We start from the raw sequence: 27,224 nt of genomic DNA on the forward strand, positions 1-27,224 counted from the left end.
TTAATTTTTTATGTTGTACTTCAACTTAGAATAATTAAACTTAAATCTTGTGTTATTATTTTGTTTTTGTTATTCAAAAGAACTATTATTGATAATATTTTAGGAGTAAATAGGCTTAAACAGATAAAAAATAAATTTTTTGGATTTTTTTTGTAAAAACAATGAAATAGAGTCTCAAAATAGTTTTTTTTTTAATTATGCGGATATACCCGATATCCGATCCGATCCGATCCGCAAGTATGCAGATCGGATCGGATCGGATCCGGCCTAAAAAAATGCGGATATCGTATCCGATCCAATCCGATGAGTGCAGTGCGGATCGGATAGAATTTTAGGCTATATCTGATCCGATTCGATCCGATCCTTGTACAGCCCTAGGAGAAGGCACTCAAAAACTGAAATTTCCTGGAATTAAAAGGCGATTTTGAATAAAATTTTAATTTTTGGAACAAAGTAAATGAGCAGCTTTGAAATAACTACATATACCAAATTTTAAAATTAAAATTGTATCTAATTTTCACTAATAAATTAAAAAAATAAGATTACAACAAAAAACATATTCAATAAGTTATGAAATATTGATATCTAAAAGGTAGATATTTAAAAAATTATATCTAATATTAGTTTTAAAATATTTAAATTAAATTGTGTTTTTATATCTTCGTTATATAATAATCTTAAAAGATAAATATTTAGTAAAATTAATATTTGAAATTAAATATCTCTTTTATATTAATAGATAAGATGGATAAGATAAAATAACTGTCTCGAATTATTTAAAGAGGAGCCACAGACCCTTAAGTTACGTTCAACATTTGTATTTTTTTTAATTTTCAATATACCTTAATCTTATGAAAAAGAATATGACTTTTTTATTTTACGTGATTTTTTTATTATATTTTATTTTTACTATTTTTTTAAAAGATTGGATATAATTTATTTTTAAGTTTTTATATATGTGATTCTTTTAGATACACCTTATTTTAAATTTGTTACAAAATTAAATTTTAAATTATTATAACGTAAATAATTAAAAGAATAAATTAAAAAATAATATGAGATAACTAAAAAAATAAAAATTAAATATAACATGGTATATAACAATTTGTATTAGAAATTTAATATTAAATATAATAAAAATAAAAATATAAAAAATGCTCATAAATATGATTAAATCTAACAAAAAAATGAAAGGATAAATTGGAAAAAAAAACAATGTTCTTAAAAATAACAAAAAATATTAGTGTTATCTAGTGTATATGTATTCTATCAAATTTTGTTTAGTTTTACTCTTATTTTATTTTATTCTATACTTTTGTGTGGATTAAAAAATAATGTTACTAATATATGAATAATGTTAAAATATATTAAACTAATTTTGTAAAGAAAAAAAATTTGTTGCTATAAAAGACGGGTGTATAAATAAGCACTAACGTAACTATTAATCCAATTTTTTAAAATATGTATAATAATAAATGAGATGTTAATTATTATGATGATTATTTCATAATTTGATCAAGAAGTTTTGGAATTGAGTCTTAGAAACAAAAAATTGTACCTTTTCATAAGTTATATAGTTAAGGTTATTTTAGGAAAAAAAATTATTTTGGAATAGTAAAAATATTTGGGATAAATCATAGACTAATTTAATATATAGACAATAGTTTTATACTAAATATTAAAATTTTTCAATAAACATTTGAAAGTCGTTTGAAAACTGATGCCCTTTCAAACAGAATTTACAAATGATGTTATTTTCGTTTCAAATTTGTGGGGAAAAATTTTAGCTACTTCGAAAGGTTAGCTATAGTAAAAGCATTTAAGACTAATTATAGACAAATTTGGAATAAAATTAACATTTTTCAAAATAAGTCCCAAATCCGTCTAGAGTTATTGCGCATATTTAGATGAAATACGGACGAATTATAGTTTTTGTCCAAAATGTGTTGCTAATCTGTATGAAAATTTTGGCACCAACAAAAAAAAATTTGGTGCCAAAATTTGGGACAAAATTTAGACAAATTTAGGACAGAATATATTATTCCAATACCTCCACTAAAAGTTGTTCGACATTTGTCTTAAATTTGTCCGAAATTAAAAAGTCATTCAGACGGAATGAATTTCGTCTAAAATTTTCGTCCGAAAAATCCTTATTTCTAGTAGTGATACTGCTCTAGCTAGTTGAATCCTTTGCTTTTGTCCTCCACTCATGTTGATCCCTTTATGACCGATTTCTGTCAGATCGCCATGGCTGAAATCATTAATGTCCTTATCCAAGGCACAAACCTTAATGGTATTCTGATATCTTTTCTTGTCCACACTACACCAGGAATGGAGCATAGCGGCGGAGAAATGGGGGCGTTTCACCTTGGCACCGCAAAATAACCATGCGGAAGAGTTATCCCTTCCTTTGCCGCAATAACAGCGGTGCTTGCGTCTGGAAACGCCACAGGTGAGGATCAAATGCTAATTCAATTTCTGTTTACCCCCTTTTTATCTCATACACTTATTTTACCTTATCATATTTAATCATCGATTTCCCCCAATTTTGCCAAATTACCCGCGAAGGGAGCTGGGTAGCGCGTGAAACACCGCCATCGCTACAATACCGTGCCCAACTACTGCCGATCCATCCTCTTTAATCTGGCATCGAGGTTTTGCCTCTCATCCACAACTTCTGAAACCCAAATTCCCTCATTCACGATGTGCAAAATCCACAACCTCTGCCCCAGGTTGTCGAGACGCGCAGCTGCCATCCGAGCGTATCCCACCAGCGGCGAAGTTTCCCATCTCCTTGATTGAAACCGTGACACCTTCCTCCATAGTGCGCCAATCTCGGCCATCACTGCCGTTCCCCTGTCACTGGTGCGTTCTTCAACTCTGGTCTTTCCTTCTTGTTTTCATTCTTGGTTCAGAATTTTGAAAAGAATTTATCTATATCTGTCATTAATTTGGGTTTATTGCTGTTGTTTAGAGTTTTGGATTTGAAGGTACTACTTTTTCTTATGTTAATGGCTGCTATGTATTGAAATTGATAGTATTGGTAGATAAATGAAAAAAGCTGGTCATTATCATTATGAGAGGAATGAATCGGTCATGGATTGTGCAAACTATTTATGAATTCAAGCTCTCTATAGTGATATAGCTAACTCTCTTATGAGCCTTTAACTAATTTTGCCACATTATATTATGAATTTAATAATATCAGGCTTCTATGATGTTCCTTCCTGTTAGTTGATGTATGTATTTGATAATGAGTTTGAGTTAATGATGCCATTCCTATATTCATTCTTGGCTTCAGAAAATCCAAATGATTATGACCTTTTGCCTATAAAATTAAGATATCACAGACTAATAAACTCAGTGTTATATAAAAGCATATATAATATTCTAAGATCATAATACAAGTTTCTAACACAACAACAAAAAGCTAATTGCTGTTGTTGAAAGAGACATGGAAAAAATGTATCATAAGACCTCAATTTTCTGGGGCAATGTTGCAAGTTAATGCTTTAATTCAGTAAATATTCCTTAATCCATATCAGTTCTTATGATTAAGCACTCAAAGCTCCAAGAAAAATTTCATCAAGGAATGGTACTACATTTAGAGATAGTTATATGATTATGGTCCCTAACATATAGTAGTCAACGTTTCTCATTCTTATGACTCGAAATCTTAAAATTATACAATCAAAATTCAAACCATATTATTGAAGTTACACTTGTTTGAATGTAAAACTCCAACTAATACATGGTGCCAGATCAAGTCCTATTCACTAATGCTAAATATAGCATACAAAGGACAAGTCTTCCAAATGAGAATGGAGAATTTTCAATTTACTGAATTTCAGTATGCTTCAATCTTTCTTTCTATTGTGTTTTACATTTTGCCATTCATTGCTAAAAATCATATAGGACTGTTGGAAAAACGCATTAGAAACTTGGTCGGATTTGAAGGTACTACTTTTTTTTTATTTTAATGGCTGCTATGTATTGAAATTGATAGTATTGGTAGATAAATGAAAAAAAACGGTCGTATTCATTATGAGAGGAATGAATCGGTCATGGATTGGGCAAACTATTTATGAATTCAAGCTATCTATGGTGATATAGCTAACTCTCTTATGAGCCTTTAAACAAACCGCAAAATGTAAAAATAATCAAAAAAGAGAGGGGAAAAAAGAAGATGGAAACTTTACAGGTAGTGTGGCACAAAGTGCCTTTGGGGTAAGTGAAGAAGACTAAGTTAGAAACCCTTCTTATTCTTTCAATGATAAAGTACCGAAACTGCTCTTCATCATCAATAAAATTTGAAGAATTAACTTGTAACATATAAAGGTAACAATTAAGTGCCTAACACGGTTTTATCAGATCTTGTTCTCTCTCTACCTTCAGTTTTTGTTTTCACCTGAAAATCTGTTGTATGTTTCCTTCAACATTTTTTCTTTTTTTAGCTCAACTTGGTGTATATACTATATAGTTCACATTAAGAAAAAAAGTTTCCCTTTTTTTTTAGTTTTGCATGCAGTAATTAGAATTGTCATACGAGAATAAAAGAGGTATTTATTTTGCTTATAATTTGCCTAGGGAAAGTGTCAGTAAAGTAATTATCAATGCAAATATTTATCAAGAGAACGTAAATTTCAATTTCTATGAAGTGATTGAGAGCGTTGAATCCAATTGGGATGTGAAGTGGGATCCCACTCGAGTCTTTTTATGTAAACCATGTATGCTATATTTGAAGTCTACCTATATAATTATGAGTTATCTTATCTGCTAATAGTATCAATCAGGACTGAAACTTGGCAATTTAATTACCTGCTGCAAACTACTAATGAACTTGTGAGCATTAGCAAGTTCTGCTGCAGCTATGATTTCTGCTTCTATTGCATCTCCTCCTTTTCCACGTGCGATGTTGGCTCGGGTCGTGTCGTTGAACAACACAGTCTCTTAGCTAACCAAACCCACCTGTTGTCTTAGCCATTTAACTTAAAGTGTTTGGATATCCTTTCCATCAAGTGTACTGTGACCTAAATTAGGGTCATAAAACCTTTGCAGCAATGCTATCACTGTTGACTTTTCACTTCCAGTTTCTCCAACCAGTGCAACTGTCTGAAATTTTATGAATGCAACAATCCATTTGTTACTTTCTAATACTCAATTTTGGAAGAAAAAATATTTCTTTTAAGAAGTGAATAAGCAAATATTTCTTTCTAATAAAAAATATTGATACTTTTGAAGGAATCCATAGCAACTAATGTCACATGGAATTGGGAAAGAGAAGGTTCTAATCAACACTGTTTGTATTAATATTTGGAATTAGGTCTATTTGATGAATTCAATTGGAAATGGTCTTTCAAATTGAGTTTAGAAGAGCTCCATTACTACTCGGTTTGTTAGACTAACAACAATTTAATGGATATCATTTAGTTAGAGTTGTTTTTAGAGGCAATTTAATCAGAATTTTACCTAGTCTCAATATTTTATCTACTAGCATTTTCGGTTCCTTTTTTTATGCCTTACTCTTCTTGCCCTACCTTTTTTCTTGTATTTTTTTTATGTTCTTTCTTGTTGAACCAATTATTTGTACCACAATGGAATTAGTAGTAACTAGAAAATACATCGAGATGAGTATCTATTGTAATTACCTGCGACAGGGATTTAGGGGCAGAGGTACCAACATAAAAGAAAATATGGGAACAAAGCTTGGGTTTGAAATTCCTTTACAAAGGCATATAGATCTAAGAAACCACTTTTTAATTACTATTCCTAGTTACAATCGTAAAATAATGAGCTTAATCCACTTTTCATGTCATTTTTTTGTATGCATGAAAATGATTTATTATGGATGATAGTTCAAATAATTATAATACTAAAGATTTAGAATTCATTTGATGTGGCTTGTATATGAAATGAACAGCTAGCTGATATATTGACTTTGTCATACAAAATTCTTTTGATTGAATAGATAATTATATATAGTTAGAATATTTGGTTCAAAAGACCAAAAAAAAAAGCATGTTTTGGTTTCTAGAAAGGCAGAAATCAAACATTAAAAATGAGTCATTATTAATTATTTTAAAAATCCTACCAACATTTGAAGTTATATAAAATGTGATTCAGAATCTACCATCTTTATATAAAATGAATACAATGTTCACTTTACTATTTTATATACAAGAAAAATAATATTTTACAGAATAGTAAATCTCACTGGTGGGTCGATGCATTATTTTTTAAAGAAAAAATTATACTTCTTTGAGAGTTAAAAGTACTTGTACATTGAAATACTAAAAAACGGCCTTGCAAATTATGTTCCTTGAAAATAGAATTGTATTCACCAACCAGATAACGTTACCTTCAGTGAATATATAATCTCAAACTATCTGCTTGTCCCTATGGTAGATAAATTCCCCATCCAATGCATCGAGGATGCCTTGTAGATCATCTTTGACTCCAGTCTTAGCAGATTTTATAAAACAACTATCAGGTTCTGTTTAATAAGATTCAAGAATTCCAACAAGATTTCTAAAGGCCATCATAACTTGAACTTTACTAAAACTAAAGTATGTAACTGGAATCATAAATGTGAAAACTGGCAGAAAAACATGCTTGTACAAAGGGAGATGAAACAAATGCATGTTGTCTTTGTCTTACCATACCCTTTCCATTTAACCTTGCAAACTCTCCACTAACTGACAAGCTGTCAGCAACAAGACGCAAATGCTTACAAAGGGTTGTCTTGCCAGTATCTATTGTTGCAGATGCCAAATTCTACATTTAAAACTAGATGATAAAAAATTAATACACATTACCACAAATTTTAATTGGAACCTTAAAAAAAGAAGAGAATTAAAAGTGAAAACACCTATAGAAAATATTGCCACTCTGCATCAATTCCATGGGCTGAGTAGAAATGATGTATGTTATCTGGAAGACTTCTTGTCCAATTAGTCATATGCATTATCCTTAGACAACGATTTTTTAGAACACCCCAGAATCTTCCACTACTATTATCATTGGACATAGTAACCCTCAAGTAAAGTTCTTCGGAACAACCAATTCTAGAATTTGATGATTTTGGAAGACTGTTCCAGAGAATATCAACCTTCTAGATCTTCGGAAATCCTAAAGAACATTTCAAGGATTCAAGAAGATATGACTAAATTTGATAATATTTTACATGACAAGCAATATATATATATTGCTTATATATCATCAAATTAGAAGGAAAAGTACTTGAAAATAATGTATTAAATTATTTTTACAAGAATAATTAAAAAAAAAAAACAAATCCCACCCTGAATTGAACATGCAAGTTTATACGAGTTTAAGACAAATTTCGGTAGCCATGTCTATGTAGCAGAAATGTGTTTCAAAGAATGTCCCAACCATAAATCTTTTTATCAAAAAATTTTCTAAATGATGTTTACACAACAACAACAACAACAATAACAATAACAACAACAACAACAACAACAACAAAATAGAAATAAAGAGTAGAATTTCCAAATGCCTTATGTGCAAATCACCAGATTAAAATAAATTTATGTAAATTAGATAACTACCAACCTTTTACAGTTGTTCTTAGAAGAAAAGGTAGCATAAAGACCCGAACACCATCAATTGGTATGGAATTGTTTGAGTATTCAACAAGTGTGACAGGGATGCAATCATTACCCTCCATTCCTTTACCTTTAAAAGTAAATTTTTCTTCGAGAGACATGTATACAGCTGAACCTACATTCTTTGAGTCAACATGAACGGAAAAACTCCAAGGAATAATAACAAAACAGGAAGAAGCAGAGATAATATAGATCGCTTAAAGTAAATCTTTTATGGAAGGAGAAAATTGTTTGACAAAGGTTAAAAACATATACTTGTACTATGCTCAACTGTAACTTTTAAACTATCTCCTAAGGTTAGTTTTCAACTATATCTAAAGTTTATAATATCTTCTTTTCCTTTTTGTTATTTAAAAACTTTTCTATCTGATATTGAACTTAAACTCAAGAAGCACTTCCATAGTTGCACTAGAGGCCAAGTTTAATGTGGTTTTGTTTGGAGTTCTATTACCATTTGCTCATCCCCTCCTATGTACTTCTATAACTTCTATCAAAAATCTTGGATTTTGTTTACAGGTTGTAGCAAAATTATTATATTATTAGGGCTTAGATGAAAATATTGAGAGAAGATAATATTATCGTTGAGAGAAGATAATATTGGGAATCAGAACAATGCAAAGCATCAATATAAACATCACAGTAAATATTGTTTGATGTAATAACTACTGTTTGAAGAGCCAGAAGAGAAGAAACCTACTTGCTTGATATTTTCATACTGGAAAAACATACTTTTGATTCTTTCCTTAGAATTCTACATCTCTTCTTAAGAGAGTTGATGATAGAACATAATTTCAAATTTTTTTTTTTGCAAATAATTTCCTGGTCTAAATGAAAATGGCAAACCCAAGGGCTGTACTTTTTTATGTTTCTAGACTATGGAGTGAATATTATCATGACCGTAGAAACAATGTCCAAGAACATTATTAATAAATACTCAATTCATTAATAATGCTCCAAGAAGAGGCCAATGAGTGACTTTTTGTTATACAGTTGATTCCTGATCCCTCTATACATCCAACAAAGAAATCCAGTGCACTAAAACTACATCCAATCATAGTAAAAAAGTAAAATTAACGATAATAATATTTGGCAGAAGTAAAACATAGTTGACCTTGCTTGGTAATTCTTCTCGAATAGATTTACAAACAGGGCAGAATTTGTTCAAAAGTTGTGCAATCTCTGATAGGAGATAAGGATAGGGTATGGTAATATTAAATTTAATTACCCCATAATGGCCTAAAATTAAATATTAATATTTCACTGTCTTTTCTAGTATATTTACAAATGATAATCCCTAAATATATTGTCTTGAAATACATCCTCACCTTCACAGAAATGACTGGCATTAGAGCCACAAGTGGTGCACTCATGAGTTGGGTTTGGAAGTCCCAAATCAGAACAATTAACCTGTCAACACTCTTGTATTTCTAAAATAGAGGCATTTTCTTATAAAGGTGAAATTTATTAATATCCAATACATGGGTAATAAGTGTAGATTAGGCATGTCTCATTTATAAGGCAAACAATTGAAAGCTATTGCAGATAAGATCAAGAATATACCTAACTATATCTTCCTCAGTTAGAAGACTAAACTTTATTCCTGTTACGTGATCAGATGGGAAGTGATAATTATATATAGTTAGAATGTTTGGTTCAAAAGGCCAAAAAAAAATAGCATGTTTTGGTTTCTTGAAAGGCAGAAATCAAACATTAAAAATGAGTAATTATTAATTATTTTAAAAAATCCTACCAACCATTTGAAGTTATATAAAATGTGATTCAAAACCTGCCATCTTTATATAAAATGAATACAATGTTCACTTTACTATTTTATATACAAGAAAAATAATGTTTTACAAAATAGTAAATCTCACTGGTGTGTCGATGCATTATTTTTGAAAGAAAAAAATGATACTTCTTTGAGGGTTAAAAGTACTTGTACATTGAAATACTAAAAAAACTGTAACACCCTAATTAGCCTAAGCTTCACCTCGCGTTGTAAAGCAAAGCTTAACCATAGGTTACGACAGTTCTAAGCTCATACATATAATATATAGAATGAATTAATATAATCTAGAAGCCCAACGAAGGATATAGCTCAAAAACAGGATTTAAAAAGCGCAAAACGTACTAACAAAGCTACTAACTTACAGCACAAGATATAGATATAATATAACAAAAGAATATGGTATGATATCATAAGAATCTAGCCACGGCTCGTGGAGTTTAAGCCGGCTAGCCATATATACAGAATTAAACAGAATCTGAAGTTAAAAAATAGCTTATACAAGTTTTTCTCTCTCAATACAAACCTCTAGGAAAAAGCAAGATACAAAAGTGAGAGATATATAAACAAAATAAACAAAAGAACTTCAAAAGTATCATGATCCTCAGCTTCTGTCACCATCCGAAACAACTCACCGAGGTGGGTTGCGACCTGCATCTGAAAAACACAACAGAAATATGGTATGAGAACCGGAGGTTTTCAGTATGGTAACAATACCCAGTGATATAGGATATAAGACACCGGGATGCCAAAGGCAATCCTAGAACTCCATATCCATCACAAGATAATCTTAAGGCATAACTAAAGCAGTAAAGCATATATAAAACCTTATCATAATAAAAGGGTAATCTAACTTAGGGGATATTCTATTCTAACAGTCTCCACTATCCCACAGCCTTCACCAACCTATCCTCCATGCGATCCCATCGCCACTGCCTTCCGAACCTCCTCAATCCCAGTAGAAAGAACAATTATATACAATGAAAATAAAACACAAGTATTGGCATGTAAGGCAAGTAATTCAAGTAGCAATTAGACATGTTATACAATTAGGCAAACAATTACAAGTCGGCAAAGCAAACAAACAGATAGAAGATGCACATGATGAATGCCTATCCTATTGGCTGTGATATCACATTGTCAGTTCAACTGCCAACCCGACACATCTCCATGGAGATGTCGCCCTTCGGCATCATCATTGGGAACCCCCGAGATATGGTGCTCGGATCACCGTCCAGGATTTTGTGCCTGCACACTCTATTGATCCGAAGGGATGCGAGCGGGATACTCGTGCCACAAACCTCACATCTCAACGTAAGCAGGATTAACCACCGTCCTTACGCCGCCACTGCTACCTCGACAAGTAGGATTAACCACCGTCCCTGCCGGGCCCATAGCGTCTCATAATCTCAGTATAAAAATGATACATCAGTGGTTTTCAAAAAACATTTTTAGTATATCATGGATCCATCATCTCATTCCGAGTCTGCGACTCATCTCAACCACTGTCAATTTCAATATTTTCATTCCGAACTCAATAGTTCATCAATTCCTCAATTCATGTACCATTCTCCCTTCTCATTCCACCAAACCCATCCGCAGTACACCAGAAACCTAAGCCTCGGTTCTCTAATTTTTCAAAGAAAAACCAAATAATTTCTCCTAAGACCTTTCCCATGTTTCAATGCCTAAAATTAAGCCCAAGAGTCTTAAAATAGTGTCACAGAAGCTTACAATCTTGTTGGGAAGGTGAAATAGTTGAAAACAAAGTTTAAGTTTGAGAAACAGGGCGTGTGCGTACACACAGGGATGTGCGTGCGCACGCCCAGGAGAAGTTTGAAAATGTGTGCGTACGCATAGAGGTGTGCGTACGCACAGGTACCAAAATTTGCAATTATGTTTGCTCGCACAAGGCGTGCTAGCGCCCTCAACAGATTTCCCTTCCCAACGTGTGCGTGCACACAGGGCTGTGCTTGCACACGGGGCTATGCGTACGCACAAGTTGTAAAACTCCATTGGTCATGTGCGCGCATAGGTTGTGCTAGCGCTCTAAACCGAATGCCTTCCCCTGCGTGTGCGTGCGCACAAGGCTGTGCGTGGGCACATGTTTAAAATTTCGCAGGGGTGTGCGTGCGCACGTACCAAAAATCACAAAATTCTGCAACTTTGCAGAATTTTAGATTTTGACACTAAACTTTGAATGATCATAAATTCCTCTACAAAAATCCAAATTCTACAAACTTTATATCAATTTGAAGAGTTTTCAATAAACTTTAATTCTAAATAAATTTCAACCAAATTTGAAAACTGAGGCACAAGTTATGACTCATCAAAGTTCACTAAAAACCAACTTTTACCAAAGCTCACAAGAATCTTAATTTACCAACTTTCACAACCCAAACCAACTAAAACCACATTAACTCTATCCCATATCAAATATTTACCATTTTCCCTACTTCAATTTGCCACTCCACCATATGTAATCATCAATTTCCATTATTCAATTATCATTTCACCCTTACCAACCATCATTATCATCAACTTCAACATCAATCTCCAATATCATGCTATCAACATCAATATAGCCATTTATCAATCATTCCAAAACATCAGTTATCATGCATTATGATGCAACACTTTCATCAACATAACCAATGCTCATCAATTCATCATAAATCATCATATCTCATCATTCAACAATTCAACAACCATTTTAAATTCAAACCTATCCTATGGGTCACTAGCCTAAGTGTCCATGAATATTATATACTTCATAGAGAAAACTAAAACCATACCTTGGCCGATTTTCTATATGCACCAAAACCCCAAATGAGCACAAATTGAGCTTTCCACCACAATCCAAGCCACCAACAATTCACCAACAAGCTCCAACAAATTTTCAATAATATCAACTTCAAGCTATAACAGACATAAACCATAACTAATCAACCTAGGGCTCGTCATAATTGAAATTTTACAAGAGTTTCAAAGCCTCTTACCTTGTCCAACAGTTTTAAAAGCCAAAACCAACATCAATCAAGGGCTAGAGTGTACCTAAACACCCAAAACACAAGATTTCACTCAAAACCAAAACCCAAAATTCGAATTTCACAAGGGAACGAAAACTGGGCATGAAAATTCAAAAAGCTTACCATAAATCTTGGACAGAAGTGACGGGCTCAGCGAGAGCTTCGCATAACCGCTGACGGCAGGCGAATCGAAGCACCGTAGCTCGAGATATCGCGAATTGAAGTTGTAGGTGAATAGTGTTTTCTCTTCTCCTCTCCCTCTTTTCTTTTCAGCTGAGTGGGTGTGTTTGTGAGTGTGTTGCTGCTGAAATGGGTTCACTTATGAACCTATTTATATGTTGGGCTTGAGCCCAACTTGGGCCTGGTCCAACCCGTTAGCGTTTTTAGCCCATTTGGCCCAACTTTGGGCCAAAGCTTTAAAATTAACGCCCGCTTTTCGACTTCTAATATTTTTCTAAGGTTTTTTACTGTTTTCACTATTTTTCGCATAGTACCGCAGACTTGAACCGGTTCGACTGCCGGTTTGCGATTTTTCTCAATTTTTCGCAGAAAATATATTTTCTGACTCAGAAAAACCTACTGAGTCCAAAAATCACATTTAAATCCTCAAATTCTCATTCTAAATTTTTGGACTCTATTTTGGGCAATATTAATTACTTAATTGAATAGGTAATTAGTCACGGTTCTTACAAAAATGGCCTTGCAAATTGTGTTCCTTGAAAATAGAATTGTATTCACCAACCAGATAATATCACCTTTAGTGGATATATAATTCCAAACTATCCGCTTGTCCCTATGGGTAGATAGCTTCCCATGCCAATGCATCGAGGATGCCTTGTAGATCATCTTTGACTCAAGTCTTAGCAGATTTTATAAAGCAACTATCAGGGTTCTATTTAATAAGATTTAAGAATTTCAACAAGATTTCTAAAGGCCATCAACCTGAACTTTGCTAAAACTAAAGTATGTAACTGGAATCATAAATGTGAAAACTGGCAGAAAAGCAATGTTGTACAAAGGGAGACGAAACAGATGCATGTTGTCTTTGTCTTACCATACCCTTTCCATTTAACCTTGCAAACTCTCCACTAACTGACAAGTTGTCAGCAACAAGATGCAAATGTTTACAAAGGATTGTCTTGCCAGTATCTGTTGTTGTAGATGCCAAATTCTATGTTTGAAACCAAATGATAGAAAATTAATACTCATTACCACAAATTTTAATTGGAACCTTAAAAAAAAGAAGAGAATTAAAAGTGAAAACACCTGGAGAAAATATTACCGCCCTGCATCAATTCCATGGGCTGAGTAAAAATGATGTTTGTTACCTGGAAGACTTCTTGTCCAATCAATCATATGCATTATCCTTAGATAATGATTTTTTAGAACACCCCAGAATCTTCCACTGCTATTATAACCGGACATAGTAACCCTCAAGTAAAGTTCTTCGGAACAACCAATTCTAGAATTCGATGATTTCGAAAGACTGTTCCAGAAAATATCAACCTTCTTGATCTCCGGAAATCCTAAAGAACATTTCAAGGATCCAAGAAGATATGTCTAAATTTGATAATATTTTACATGACACACACACATATCTCATCAAATTAGAAGGAAAAGTATTTGAAAATAATGTATTAAATTATTTTTACGAGAATAATTAATTAAAAAAAAAAACAAATCCCACCCTGAATTGAACATGCAAGTTTATACGAGTTTAAGGTAAACTTTGGTAGCCATGTGTATGCAGCAGAAATGTGTTTCAAAGAATGTCCCAACCATAAATTTTTTTACCAAAAAATTTTTTAAATGATGTTTACACAACAACAACAACTAGAAAATAGAAATAAAAAGGAGAATTTCTAAATGCCTTATGTGCAAATCACCAGATTAAACTAAATTTATGTAAATTATATAACTACCAACCTTTTACAGTTGTTCCAAGAAGAGAAGGTAGCATAAAGACCCGAACACCATCAAGTGGTATGAAATTGTTTGAGTATTCAACAAGTGTGATAGTGATGCAATCATCACCCTCCATTCCTTTATCTGTAAAAGTAAATTTTCCTACGAGAAACATGTATACAGCTGAACACTTCCTGCTACATTCTTTGAGTCAACATGAATGACAAAACTCCAAGAAATAATATCAAAGCAAGAAGAAGCAGAGATAATATAGATCGCTTGAAGTAAATCTTTTATGGAAGGAAAAAATTGTTTAGACAAAGATTAAAAACATATACTTATACTATGCTCAACTGTAACTTTTAAACCATCTCCATAGGTTAAATTTCAACTATTTCTAAAGTTTTCAATATATTATTTTCTTTTTTGTTATTTAAAAATTTTTCTATCTGATGTTGAACTTAAACTCAAGAAGCACCCCATAGTTGCACTAGATGCTAAGTTTAATGTGGTTTTATTGGAGTTTTATTACCATTTGCTCCTTCCCTCCTATGTACTTCCAAAACTTCTATTAGAAATCTTGAGTTTTGTTTACAAGTTGTAGTAAAATTATTATATTATTAGGGCTTGGATGAAAAGTAGCTGAAAAAATAAGCATAATTGTTAAGAATAGACAATATTAGAAACCAGAACAATACAAAGCATTAATATAGACATCACAATACATATTGTTTGATGTAATAACTACTGTTGAAGAACCAGAAGAGAAGAAACTTGCTTGCTTTTATATTTTTATATTGACAAAACATACTTTTGATTTTTTCCTTAGAATTTTACATCTCTTCTTAAGAGAGTTGATGATAGAACACAATTTATTTAGGTTTCTTCTGCAAATAATTTCCTTGTCTTAATGAAAATGAAAAATCCAAGAGTTGTACTTTTCTATATTTTTACATTTTGGAGTGAATATTATCATGACCGTAAAAATAATGTCCAAAAACATTATTAAAAAATACTCAATTCAGTGCACTAAAACTACATTTAAATTATAATGAAAAAAAAGTAAAATTAACAATAGTAATATTTGACAGACATAAAACATAGTTGACCTTGCTTAATAATTCTTTTCGAATAGATTTACAAGCAGGTAGATTTTATCCAAAAATTGTGCAATCTCCAATAAAAAATAAGGATGGTATAATAATGTTAAATTTAATTATCTGATAATGATCTTAAATTAAATATTAATCTTTTACTGTCTTTTCTAGTATATTTACGAATAATAATTTTTAAATAAATTGTCTTGAAATAATTTTAATTAAATTTTATATCATTTTAAATTTATAATTAATTTTTTTAATATAAAATATTAAAATTTATAAAATATTCTATCCACAAATTAAAAATACCCACCATTAAAGTTAAATCTCTAACCATAAAATTAAATCCTCTCAAAAAGACAAAATAGTCCTCACCCTTTTCATCTTTTAGATTTGACCAAAAATCTCTATCTCCCTAGTCTGATTTGTACTCCTACAGAGAAAAGGCAGGGGACATCCTTATTTTTATATAAATGACTGGTTTTAGAGCCACAAATGATGTACTCATGAGTTGAATTTGAAAGTCCCAAATCAAAATAATTAACCTGTCAACGCTCTTGTATTTTTAAGATAGAGGTATTCTTTTGTAAAGATAAAATCGATTAATATCTAATACACGGTTAATAAATGTAGATTAGTAATAATAATTTTACGATTAAAAGTTAGTAAAATAATGTCTTTTGTTTGACAGTTTTAGATGATCAAATTGTATATTTTAATAATTTAAAGTGTAAATTACATATAAAGACTTCAACAAAACTTAGTATTGTTTGAAAAGAGTAATTATTCTAGCTAGAATAATTTTTTCTTAGTATAAGTAATTGTGACAAAAAAAATATATTATTTAAATATACTTTTACAGTCACTAATTATATTGTAAATAGAAACCTTCCTTGATAATATTTTTACATAGATACACCTAAAAGTATTATAAAAAATTATTTTTTTTAGCAATTAATAATTCACCGTTGAAAGTATTTTTTAACCCCTTTTTACAATTATTGACGCAAAAATTTTTTAAACCAAATAAACCATCCAACTAAAATCACCAAACTTTCAAATATTATTAAATTTTGGCCTTATACTAAATTTTAATATTTAATTTGAGTTTAATTAATATTTATTCATTTAAATTAAATAATATAATTTTATAAATCTTAAATAATATTAATTAATTATGAATTAATAAAATTGACTAATTTTAAAATATGTTATTTTACTTAAAATATTTCTACTAAGAATAAAAACTTTTACTAATAAAAGCTAATATATAAAAAACTAATGAAAAGTATAAAAATGCAAATCAGATGAGGCTATTCCAGAATTTTGTACCAAAATCGGGTTTCCCTTTCAAGAAAAAAGAAAATAAAATGTTGGTATATAATTTTTTTAAAAAATATTATTTGTACACTAAAATAAGCATTAAAATCATCATTGTATATTTGTGTATATTTATATATGTTGTTTGACTTATTTTCAGTGTGTATTTTATATTTTAATATATATTTTATATTGATGACTGATTTTAGTGGCTAATTTTAATGTATAATTAATATAATCGAATTTTTTATTTGTTTTACAAAATAATTTTTCTCTATTTTCATCTCTTTATTTCCTTAAGTTGTTGATACCATGAGCTTGGGTGTTTAAGTCGCGGTTTAATTTATTGAATTCAAAGATTATTGTTGATATAATTTTTCATTTTGGTTTGGGTAGATTTGACTCAATCCAAAGTTATATTATATTTTTTTATATTTCAATTAATATTTTTATATTATATTTTGATATAAATGATATATATTATTTATTAAATTTATTTTTAAAAATAATATTTTATTAATTAATTCTATAAAATTGAATTTTATTCAATAATAATTTTTTTTTTTTATCAAATCAACACGAGTTATTTCAAGTTAATTTAGGGTTGAATTCAACTTTTTAAAATAAATTTGGTAAAATATTAGAATCTAACCTGAATCGAATTAAATCTAGTACGAGCAAGCTCATATGCACCCCTACGAACTACGAACTTAAAAGGAATAAAAATTAAAAATCACCATAAACTTATTCGATCAGGTACTAGTAACAAACTTTTCCTAAAAGGAGTGCCTGCTCTTGTTCCAGATTCAAAGATCTATATTCTCCGTGGATAAGGAAGGATAAGTGTTGACTGCATGTTGTGGTAAGATTAGATCGGATATCAAGAGGGTAAAAGAATCATCCAATTATTAGTATTTATAGAAAATATTAGTTATTAGTGTTTTTCTTTATATTATTTTACATTTTAATTAATATTAATTAATTTTTTATTTTTCTACTAATAAGAACATTGTCCATAACATTCACCATGTTTTTATATATAATTTCTGATTGGTTTAGGAACATCATCACAAGTCAAAGAAGTTCATACATGCGCATTCAGAATCGGAGAATAAAATCAGCGGCATTCGGTTATTTTTGGTGGTGTAAATGTTTTGTCAATTATAAGATGATTTAATCATTAAATTCATTAATTTATAATGGCACCATCTTTCTTATTCTTAATTTGAAAAAAAAAAAATAATGTCATAGATAAATAATCGCCGACAGATCCAAATATTTATTTTGAGTGAATAAGAAAATAAATTTTCATTTATCATAAAAAATTTTATGTAAACATCAATCGTATTGTCACATTAGTAAAATTAACACGATACTTAAAAAATTATCTAAACTTATAAATTTAATTAAATAACTTTATAAAATTATATTCTTTACGAGTTAGTATATTAAACTTAAATTTATAAAATTATACCAAAATAAACAAGAATTTTTTGTACTAAAAATATAAAATATATCTTAATTATTATATCAATTATATTACGTATATATTAAAAATTAATTATTAAATTAACTATTTATATTAAATATATAATAAAATAAATAAAACAACATATATTTATACACAAATTTATGTTGAACACTTAGTCATGTAACAAATAAAATTTTACATCTTAATACAAGTGCAATATAGATTTAGCCTAGTCCAACCGCAATTTCAAACTCCAATCACAATTAAGTCAAAATCTTTATTGGTCAAATTCTCTTATGATCAGTTAAATTCATGACAATTTGAGAACAAATTCTAATTGACAATGCCATAACTCAAACAAACAAGCTGGTAATGGCCATAGCCATTCGTTGCATATTCTATTCCCACCACAACTACAGTAATTCATCACTCAACAAACAGTTATGGCAAGAAAATAAGCCAAGTCAACCTCTATTCGTTGTTCCAACTTCCAAGCCCATGCATAAGATTACACGTGGCAGATTGAAAACAGTGACAATTGATTATTCCAGGCAAAAGAACAGCAACGATTTTGGATAAGAATCAGCTATGTATAAATCCAATAGATGTAACCAGATTGGAAAACTATATGATTATATCTTTAGGGAATCTTTTTATGTAGTAGTGTATTGTTAGAATAAAATTGACCCTTTGACTTTCTTCTATATATGTGCCTATAAATACATAGACCAAAATGATATAAGAGAGCATAGACAATGAAATGTATGTGAGATCAAATGAGAATTTGAGGAAGTTGAATGTATAGGTTTACTCAAATGTCTTGCATGAAGAGGTAAAGAGAGTACATGTTGAGCCAAGGATGACTTGCCGGCATCTTCTGCAAAATTAATAAGCAGGAGTCCACTCTTTGTTGTTAGGTGGTTGCCGGCGAGATATCCTTGCTCATATTTGCTCTCTTTTCTCTCATATGAGACTTGGATTAGAGTTTCGTATCATTATTGTGCCTTGTTCAAATTTTTCATGTCTTATGAAAGTGACATTGCTTGACATGGAGAGGAGGGAAACACATATATGTAAATGTGTGGTTTGGTTGTTGATATATTATGCAATTTGGTTCTATTTTTGCTTGTGGGTGGCTTGGATTCAATTCTCACTCCCAAGTCCCAACAAAACTTAAACTTCTTGGTTGAACACATAGGGAAAATCCTCTAGTAGAATTCTCGTTAAAATTGTTGTATGAATCATACTATATAATCAATAGATATCTAATTAACCTAAAATAAAGTAAAATGGGATCAGTCTGCAGAATAAAGTTTTAATGGGGAAAAGTGCATGTTAGAAAATTAGGACCTTTCCCTATGTTAATAAAGTTTTTCATTAATTTCTCACTTTCTCTGTTCAGTTCTGTAGCTCCTTGAGCTTTGTTTGGTCACAAGGCATTACAGAATTCTGCAACTTCTACAGCATCACCACAAGTCCACAACTCTTTTTCAACAATGTGCAGTTTCATGTATCTAACATAATATGAAAATGAACAAGTGCTACAACATTTCAACAAGATCTTTCTTATTTGTAGATAGCCACATAGCGTATTGCACATTTTAAAAGTACATATTATAGTTAAGTTGCACGAATACGGGTTTGGTATCCGCACCAGGTATAAATACGAGTATAGGATACGAAAATTTTAGGGAAAAAAAAAAGTATGTATATTGATTGGAATAAAACACACAATTTCCTACTTGCAAGAATTAGAGGAGCAACAATATCCACTCACAACAAGTATTAACACCAGCACAATAATATTCAATAGCAGCAGAAAAATCTCATAAACCAGAAATTAGAGACAAGCTAACACACCAAGATTTTTAACGTGGAAAACCTTCTCAATGAGAGAAGTAAAAACCACGAGTCACTAAGACTAGAAAATAGCTTCACTATGATGAAAAACAGGGTACAAGAGAGTCACAAAACGTGCATATAACAAGCCAAACAACCCAAGTTTCAAAACTTTCAAAACAAGAACAAGAAGATGAAAATACCACAAAAATAGAGCTACTGTGTGTAGCCAATATCTCCAGCTACAGACATCGAAGATCTGAACGGTGAAATCAAAGAACCAGATGTGTAGAACACACTGTCCAAATTTGAGCTCGATCCAACGGTTAACAAATCTGCAGCGACTAATTTACAGAGACAGCTTTGTGTTTATGCGAAAATAACTTTCTCTCTTCTTTTTTCTCTAGTGTTCGGTATTCTCCTTTCAAAATGACCTCTCTCACTCAACCCTAACTCACCTTAGCTACTTCAACTATTTATGGGCTTGGATACTAACATTTGGGCTTTTTCTCCACATAGGAAGGGAGCACAAAAAACCCAACAAATCTCCCCCTCACGACTATGTGGAGGTAACCGCCAATCCAGCGGTTAAGCAACAAACTTCAAACTTCCATCTTAGTAATGCCTTGGTCATCATATCAGAACCATTCTCATCAGTATGAACCTTTTTCAAGTTTCAACAACTCAGCATCCAAAACATCACGTATCCAATTATACCTCACATCAATATGTTTGGATCGAGAATGAAAAGTAGAGTTTTTACCAAGATGTATAGCACTTTGATTATCACAAAATAACACATACCTCTCTTGAGTAAACCCGAGTTCCTTCGAGAATTTCTTCATCCAAAGCATTTCCTTGCACGCTTCGGTAATGGCAATAAACACGGCCTCGATAGTAGACAAAACAACACATTTTTGCAATCTTGATTGTCAAGACACAGCTCCACCCGCAAAGTTGATCAAGAAGCCTGAAATGGACCTTCTAGAATCAATATCTCCTGCCATGTCTGAGTCAGTGTAACCAACTAGAATAGGCTTATCACTTCTGTTCATACACCGGTCCGAACTACAAGATCCGAGATGGCCTAAAGCAAATGGGCCGACCTCTTAGAAGGTTAGTCCATTACCAACCTCTTCACAAAGAGTTCGGAAGATCGCGATAGAGGCCTAAGCAGGCCCAAAACAAAGGATCACCGCCCACCAGAAGGCGGTTGACCAAAGGATAAAGATCTCCTCCACAAAAGATAAGATAAGATAAACCAACTTATCTCGAAGGAAGATCATTAGGCATTACTATAAATATACTAGAGCACCCAGGTATAACTCATACTCCAATTCTACAAAAAAAAACCTGCCTAAAGCCCGTACTGACTTAAGCATCGGAGTCTCTTGCAGGTACCACCACCCTCCGGTGACTGAGGACCAGCAGCATCTCCTACGTCAACAAGTCGGACGCGGCAGCCCAGTCTAGATCTAAAGATCTCATCCGAGATCGACCTCTCTATTTTAGGTAACTCTCGGAACATTGGTGCCGTTGCTGGAGAACCTGGAAGTCATCCCACCATCATGGCAAACAACCCTGCCAATGACCATAACTCCGGATTAGAAGAAGGAATGCCGCTTAAGAACACGGATGCCACATCAAAAGACACAAACCAATCCAAGGGGGACAAGCAACCTCAGAACACGGAAGTATTAGATGTCCTCCGTGAGCAGCAGGATCGCCTCAAACAGCTCAAACAAGAAGCCGAACGGCAGCGAGAGACCGAGCGAGATCTCCGGAGAGAAACCAGACGGCGTCAAGAGCTGGAAGACAAGCTCTTAAAGCTCGAAGCCGACCTCAAAACCAAAATAACTCGGTCCAACCACGAGGATGAACTCCGCAAGGACCAAGACTCATTCACAAAGGAAATCATGAAGGCTAAAGTTCCGAAGGACTTCAAAGCTCTTGACATGACACCATACGATGGTACGTCCGACCCAAGCTATCATCTCAGCAACTTTAGAAGTCGGATGTACCTCACAGATGCATCAGACGCAATCCAGTGGTTCGACAGCCTGCCACCAAGATTGATCACAAATTTCGATGACCTCGCTAAGAAGTTCCTAGCCAGGTTTTCCATCCAGAAGGACAAAGAAAAACATGCTCGCAGCCTGCTAGGGATTAAACAAAGAGATCGGAAAAGCCTCCGCAGCTACATGGAGAGATTCAATAAAGCATGCCTCGAGCTGAACGTCCCCCTCACACCCCTGAAAGACATATCCACATGATCAACGAATGATTCGCAGGAGGAGGGATCTCTAAGTCATCCCGCAAAAGACACCTTAAAGAGGTGTACCAGGTCGGAGAAGGGGATAGGTCACCCGACCTCCCCACTATCACCTTCACCCAAGAAGACGCCGCAGGCATCATCCTTGGGCATGATGACCCCGTGGTCGTTACCATCATATTAGCCAATGCCAACCTTCACCGAACGCTGGTCGACCAAGGAAGCTCTGCGGATATCCTGTTCAAATCCGCCTTCGACAAGCTCGGCCTACAAGAAAAAGAGCTCAGAGCATATCCAAATAGCCTATTCGGGCTCAGAAACGCCCCAATCCAGTCACTTGGGTACATCCCACTGCACACGACCTTCGAAAAAGGATCGCGATCTAGAACGCTAAGCATAGACTACATCGTCGTCGACGTGAGCATAGGTCGGACAACGCTAAATCAGCTCGTCGCGGTGGTCTCCACTTCACACCTATGCATGAAGTTCCCAACTCCAGAAGAGATCGCCACCATAAAGGGAGACCAAAAACTCACGCGACGCTGTTACAACGAAAGTCTGAACCTTAAAGGTAACCCCAGAGGAAAAGAAACCAACACTATTGAACTCGGGGGAACCCGAGCTCGTGAAGAGTTTCGTCCTCAACCAGAAGGCAAGATCGAAGAGGTTCAAGTTGGAGATACCCAAGATAAAATAACAAACATAGGTGCAAATCTTACTAGAGGCAGAATTGAAGAAACCACTAATAAAGTTCCTAAAGGAGAATTCCGACCTGTTCGCATGGAAGGCCGCAGATATGCCCGGCATAGATCCCGGCTTAATGTGCCACAAACTGGTGGTGTATCCCGGATCTAGACCAGTGCAACAGAGGTGCAGAAAGCTCGGCCCAAAAAGATCACAAGCCGTGGAAAAACAGGTACAGGCCTTACTAGAGGCAGGGTTCATAAGGGAGGTTAAGTACCCATTATGGCTGGCCAATGTCGTACTGGTCAAAAAGCCAAATAGAAAGTGACGGATGTGCACTGATTACACCGACCTCAACAAAGCCTGCCCAAAAGATCCATATCCACTCCCGAATATAGACACCCTAGTCGACGCCTCATCAGGATACCAGTACCTTTCCTTCATGGACGCCTACTCAGGGTACAACCAAATCCTGATGTATCAACCCGACCAAGAGAAAACCTAGCCAGATTGGTCTTGAGATCTCTCCCTTTCTAGGCAACACTAAGGAAAGGAAAGAGGTTCGAATGGACCCCAGAATGTGAACAAGCCTTCCAAGACTTCAAGACATTCCTGGGACAGCCACCCATCCTAACCCGACCCCGGCAAGGAGAAGAACTGATCCTGTACCTCACCGTGGGAGGTCGGGTGATAGCCTCAACCCTAGTCCGAGAAGACGAGAACGGCCAACAACCCATTTACTTCATCAGTAAAGCTCTACAAGGGGCTGAACTAAACTACCAAAAGATAGAGAAATTCGCCTACGCCCTTATACTTACTTTCCAATGACTCCGACCATACTTTCAGACCCACACAATCAGAATACGGACCAACCCACCCAAAAAAGGTATCTTACAGAAAACCGACTTAGCTGGAAGAATTCTAAAGTGGGCAGTTGAGTTGTCCAAGTTTGACCTTAATACGAAGCTCGGACAGCCATCAAGTCTCAATACCTGGCCGACTTTGTCGCAGAATACATCGACACCCCAGGCACCCCCACTAACTGGAACCTCTACGTTGACGGCTCATCGAACAAAGTCGGGAGTGGAGCAGGTGTCATCTTAGAAAGTGACCAGGGAACTCAACTCGAACTCTCCTTAAAGTTCAAGTTTCCTGCCTCAAATAACCAAGTCGAGTATGAGGCCCTACTGGCTGGTTTGAAGCTGGCTAGGAAAGTTGGAGTCCAAAAGCTTACCATCTTCAACGACTCACAAGTAGTCACCTCGCAAATAGAAGGAAGCTACCAGGCAAAGGATCCAACCATGAAAAAATATCTAGACAAGACCAGAGAACAGCTCGAAAAGTTCATGAGATATGAGATCCAACATATACCTCGAGAACAAAATGCACGAGCTGATGCACTTTTGAAACTGGCCAGCACCAAACCAGGGGGCAACAATAGAAGCCTCATCCAAGAAATACTGCAAAACACGTCAACCTCGGAAGAAGAAAAAGTCCTAAACATATCGAACTAGAACCAAGGGTGGATGACTCCTATAATCAGCTACCTCAAATCCGAGACACTCCCTACAGATAAAAAGGAGGTAAAAAGGCTAGTACGAGAAGCCCAGTACTACACCATAATGCACGACGTCCTATATAGGAGAGGGATCTCAACACCCCTCCTAAAATGTGTCCTGACCTCTGCCACAAGGGAAGTCCTAGAAGAAATCCATGGTGGCATGTGTGGCAACCATCTCAGGGCACGAGCTCTTTCCAAAAAGGTATTCCGTGCTGGTTTTTACTGGCCGACCTTACAAAAGGAAGCAACAGAGTTCATCAAAATGTGCCTCCCATGCCAGAAGCACGCCAACTTTCATATTGCCCCACCCGAAGAGCTCATCTGTGTTACTTCACCCTGGCCGTTCGTAAAGTGCAAACTTGACCTCCTCGGACCATTCCCCCAGGAATTAGGGCAAGTCAAGTTCCTCGTTGTAGGAATAGACTACTTCACTAAGTGGATCGAGACAGAGCCATTGGCCGCTGTCACCGTCCAAAGAAGTCGAAAGTTCCTATGCAGAAATATTGTCACACCTAACTATTGCCTAATTGGATTACCAAACCTCATCAAAAGCTAAGCATGATCAAGAGTTTTGTTATAATCTCAAACTTAAAAATTATTAGAACCGCATCTAAAAGTAACGAAAAATTTCTAACACGTGACAAGGCCAAATTAAATACTAGATTAACCTAATTAGGAGGTTACTCCAGTTGGTATTTATTAAAGGATAAAAACTCAATTCAATTTCTGTTTATTTTTAGGAAAGATAAAATAATTTTTATCAAAAAAAAATATTTTGATTCTTAATTTGTTAAATAATAACTGTAATTATTTTGTTAGAGGTTTTATTTATATTTTGTGATGATTTTAAACCTTACAGTTTTTTTTAACAATATGACCAACTATAATCACTAATACTATTATTTTTTTTATCCTTATTATTATCATTTTTATCTCTATTATTTCTATTATATTACCATATTTTATCATCATCATCATCATCATCATCATCATCATCATCAATATTTTTTTCTTTCTTATAACATGGTACTTTTTTTTTAAAAGATTTTCGTAGTGTAATTATTTTTTTTCTTGCAACATTATTTTTATCAATGGTTTTTTCTACTTAATCACTAGTAGTAAAAAAAAATTTCATAAACAAATTTATTAATAGTTTATGAAAATTTAAAATTTTGATAAATCACAAATAAAATCTTTATAAAACTAATTTTCATAATTATTTAATAGTTTTTAAAAAAAATCGTATTATACCAAAATAAAAAAATTAAAAGTTAAAATATTCTTTTTTTTATATATAAAAATTACTTTATCTTTTATAAAAATGGACAAAAATCGATTGAGTATTTACTCTTTATAAGATAAGTTTCTTAAACATTAATATCTAATTCGACGGTAAGGCTGATATAGTTGTCGTTGAGAACTTTTATGAAAAAGGTTTCAATGTTAAAAAATATAGAGACAAATAGTAAACAGATATATAAAAATTCAGTCATATTATTACTTGTACACTAAATAATGTTACGAAAATGTTTGAATGACAATAAAAATCAATTCAAAATTATGTTATTTTAATCCATTAATCATATTTAAAATAAATATATAATATTAAATATAATAAATATGTAATTTTAAATATTATATATAAAATTATAAATATAAAATTACATAAAATAATTTTAGACTATTATACTCCTAGTATTATTGATAATGTTAAGCTGATCTTAATTATTGTTAATATGTTATCGCTTTCAATAGTTATATATATGGGAGTTACTCAGATAAAGACATCTAAAACGTCTTTTTTTAAAGATATTTTTTAGTAATTAAAATTTAACACATATAATCAATTAAATTGTATTATTTTTGTCAAAATTAGGTCAAATAAATTAATTTAACTAAAAAATAGTGAATCAAATATTAAACTGGTCTAAATTAATACTATTTTTTATAAAAAATGATTATAATACCCTTATTATAGAAAATAAATAAAATACTTCTATTATATATATATATTAATTTTGAGAATTCTAAATTCTAGTCATTTACTTCTTGTTATCATAGGATTAGGATTTAGAGTTTTAAAAATTAATATATATATATATATATATATATATATATATATATATATATATATATATATAATAGAAGTATTTTAGTTATTTTCTATAATAAAGGTATTATAGTCATTTTATATAAAAAAAAATTTAGACCGGTTCAAGATTTGATTCACTATCTTTTCGATCAAATTAATTTATCTGACCTAATTTTGACAAAAATAACACGATTTAATCGATTATATATATACTAAATTTTAATTACTATAAAACATCTTTAAAAATAGACGTTTTAAACGTCTTTATCTGAGTGGCTCCCTATATATATTACATGACAATCAAACTAAAATGACTCAAATATATAACATCTTCAATAATAGTTCTAATTTCAATTTCATTATTTCTTCCCTTTTCGAGAGAACCAAGTTGACTCTTCATGAGAATTTTGTTTGATGATAAAGCCAACCAAAATTGCAATCTTAATTAATTCATATTATAGATTTCTGATAATTACCTTTTCTGAACAAACTAGTAGCGTGTATGCATATGCCCTATAACAACTTTTTTCGAATTCGGTC

The 27,224-nt window shown here is 32.7% G+C and overlaps 2 long non-coding RNA genes across 2 annotated transcripts; one reads left to right on the forward strand and one right to left on the reverse strand.

The window, feature by feature from the left end:
• The first annotated feature begins 2,125 nt into the window (after nucleotides 1–2,125).
• On the forward strand, nucleotides 2,126–3,218 carry LOC112741878 (uncharacterized). The gene is made up of 2 exons (XR_003171696.3): nucleotides 2,126–2,452; nucleotides 2,569–3,218. It is a non-coding gene; the product is annotated as an uncharacterized lncRNA (long non-coding RNA).
• A 6,580-nt stretch (nucleotides 3,219–9,798) lies between these two features.
• LOC114925110 (uncharacterized) lies at nucleotides 9,799–12,724 on the reverse strand. Its single transcript, XR_003813295.2, has 4 exons — nucleotides 12,564–12,724; nucleotides 12,411–12,465; nucleotides 12,207–12,330; nucleotides 9,799–10,068 (listed from the first exon to the last, which is right to left on the reverse strand). It is a non-coding gene; the product is annotated as an uncharacterized lncRNA (long non-coding RNA).
• Between the last annotated feature and the right edge of the window lie 14,500 nt (nucleotides 12,725–27,224).

The sequence above is a fragment of the Arachis hypogaea genome, chromosome 14 (genome assembly GCF_003086295.3).
Source record: "Arachis hypogaea cultivar Tifrunner chromosome 14, arahy.Tifrunner.gnm2.J5K5, whole genome shotgun sequence".
Taxonomy (NCBI): Eukaryota; Viridiplantae; Streptophyta; class Magnoliopsida; order Fabales; family Fabaceae; genus Arachis; species Arachis hypogaea.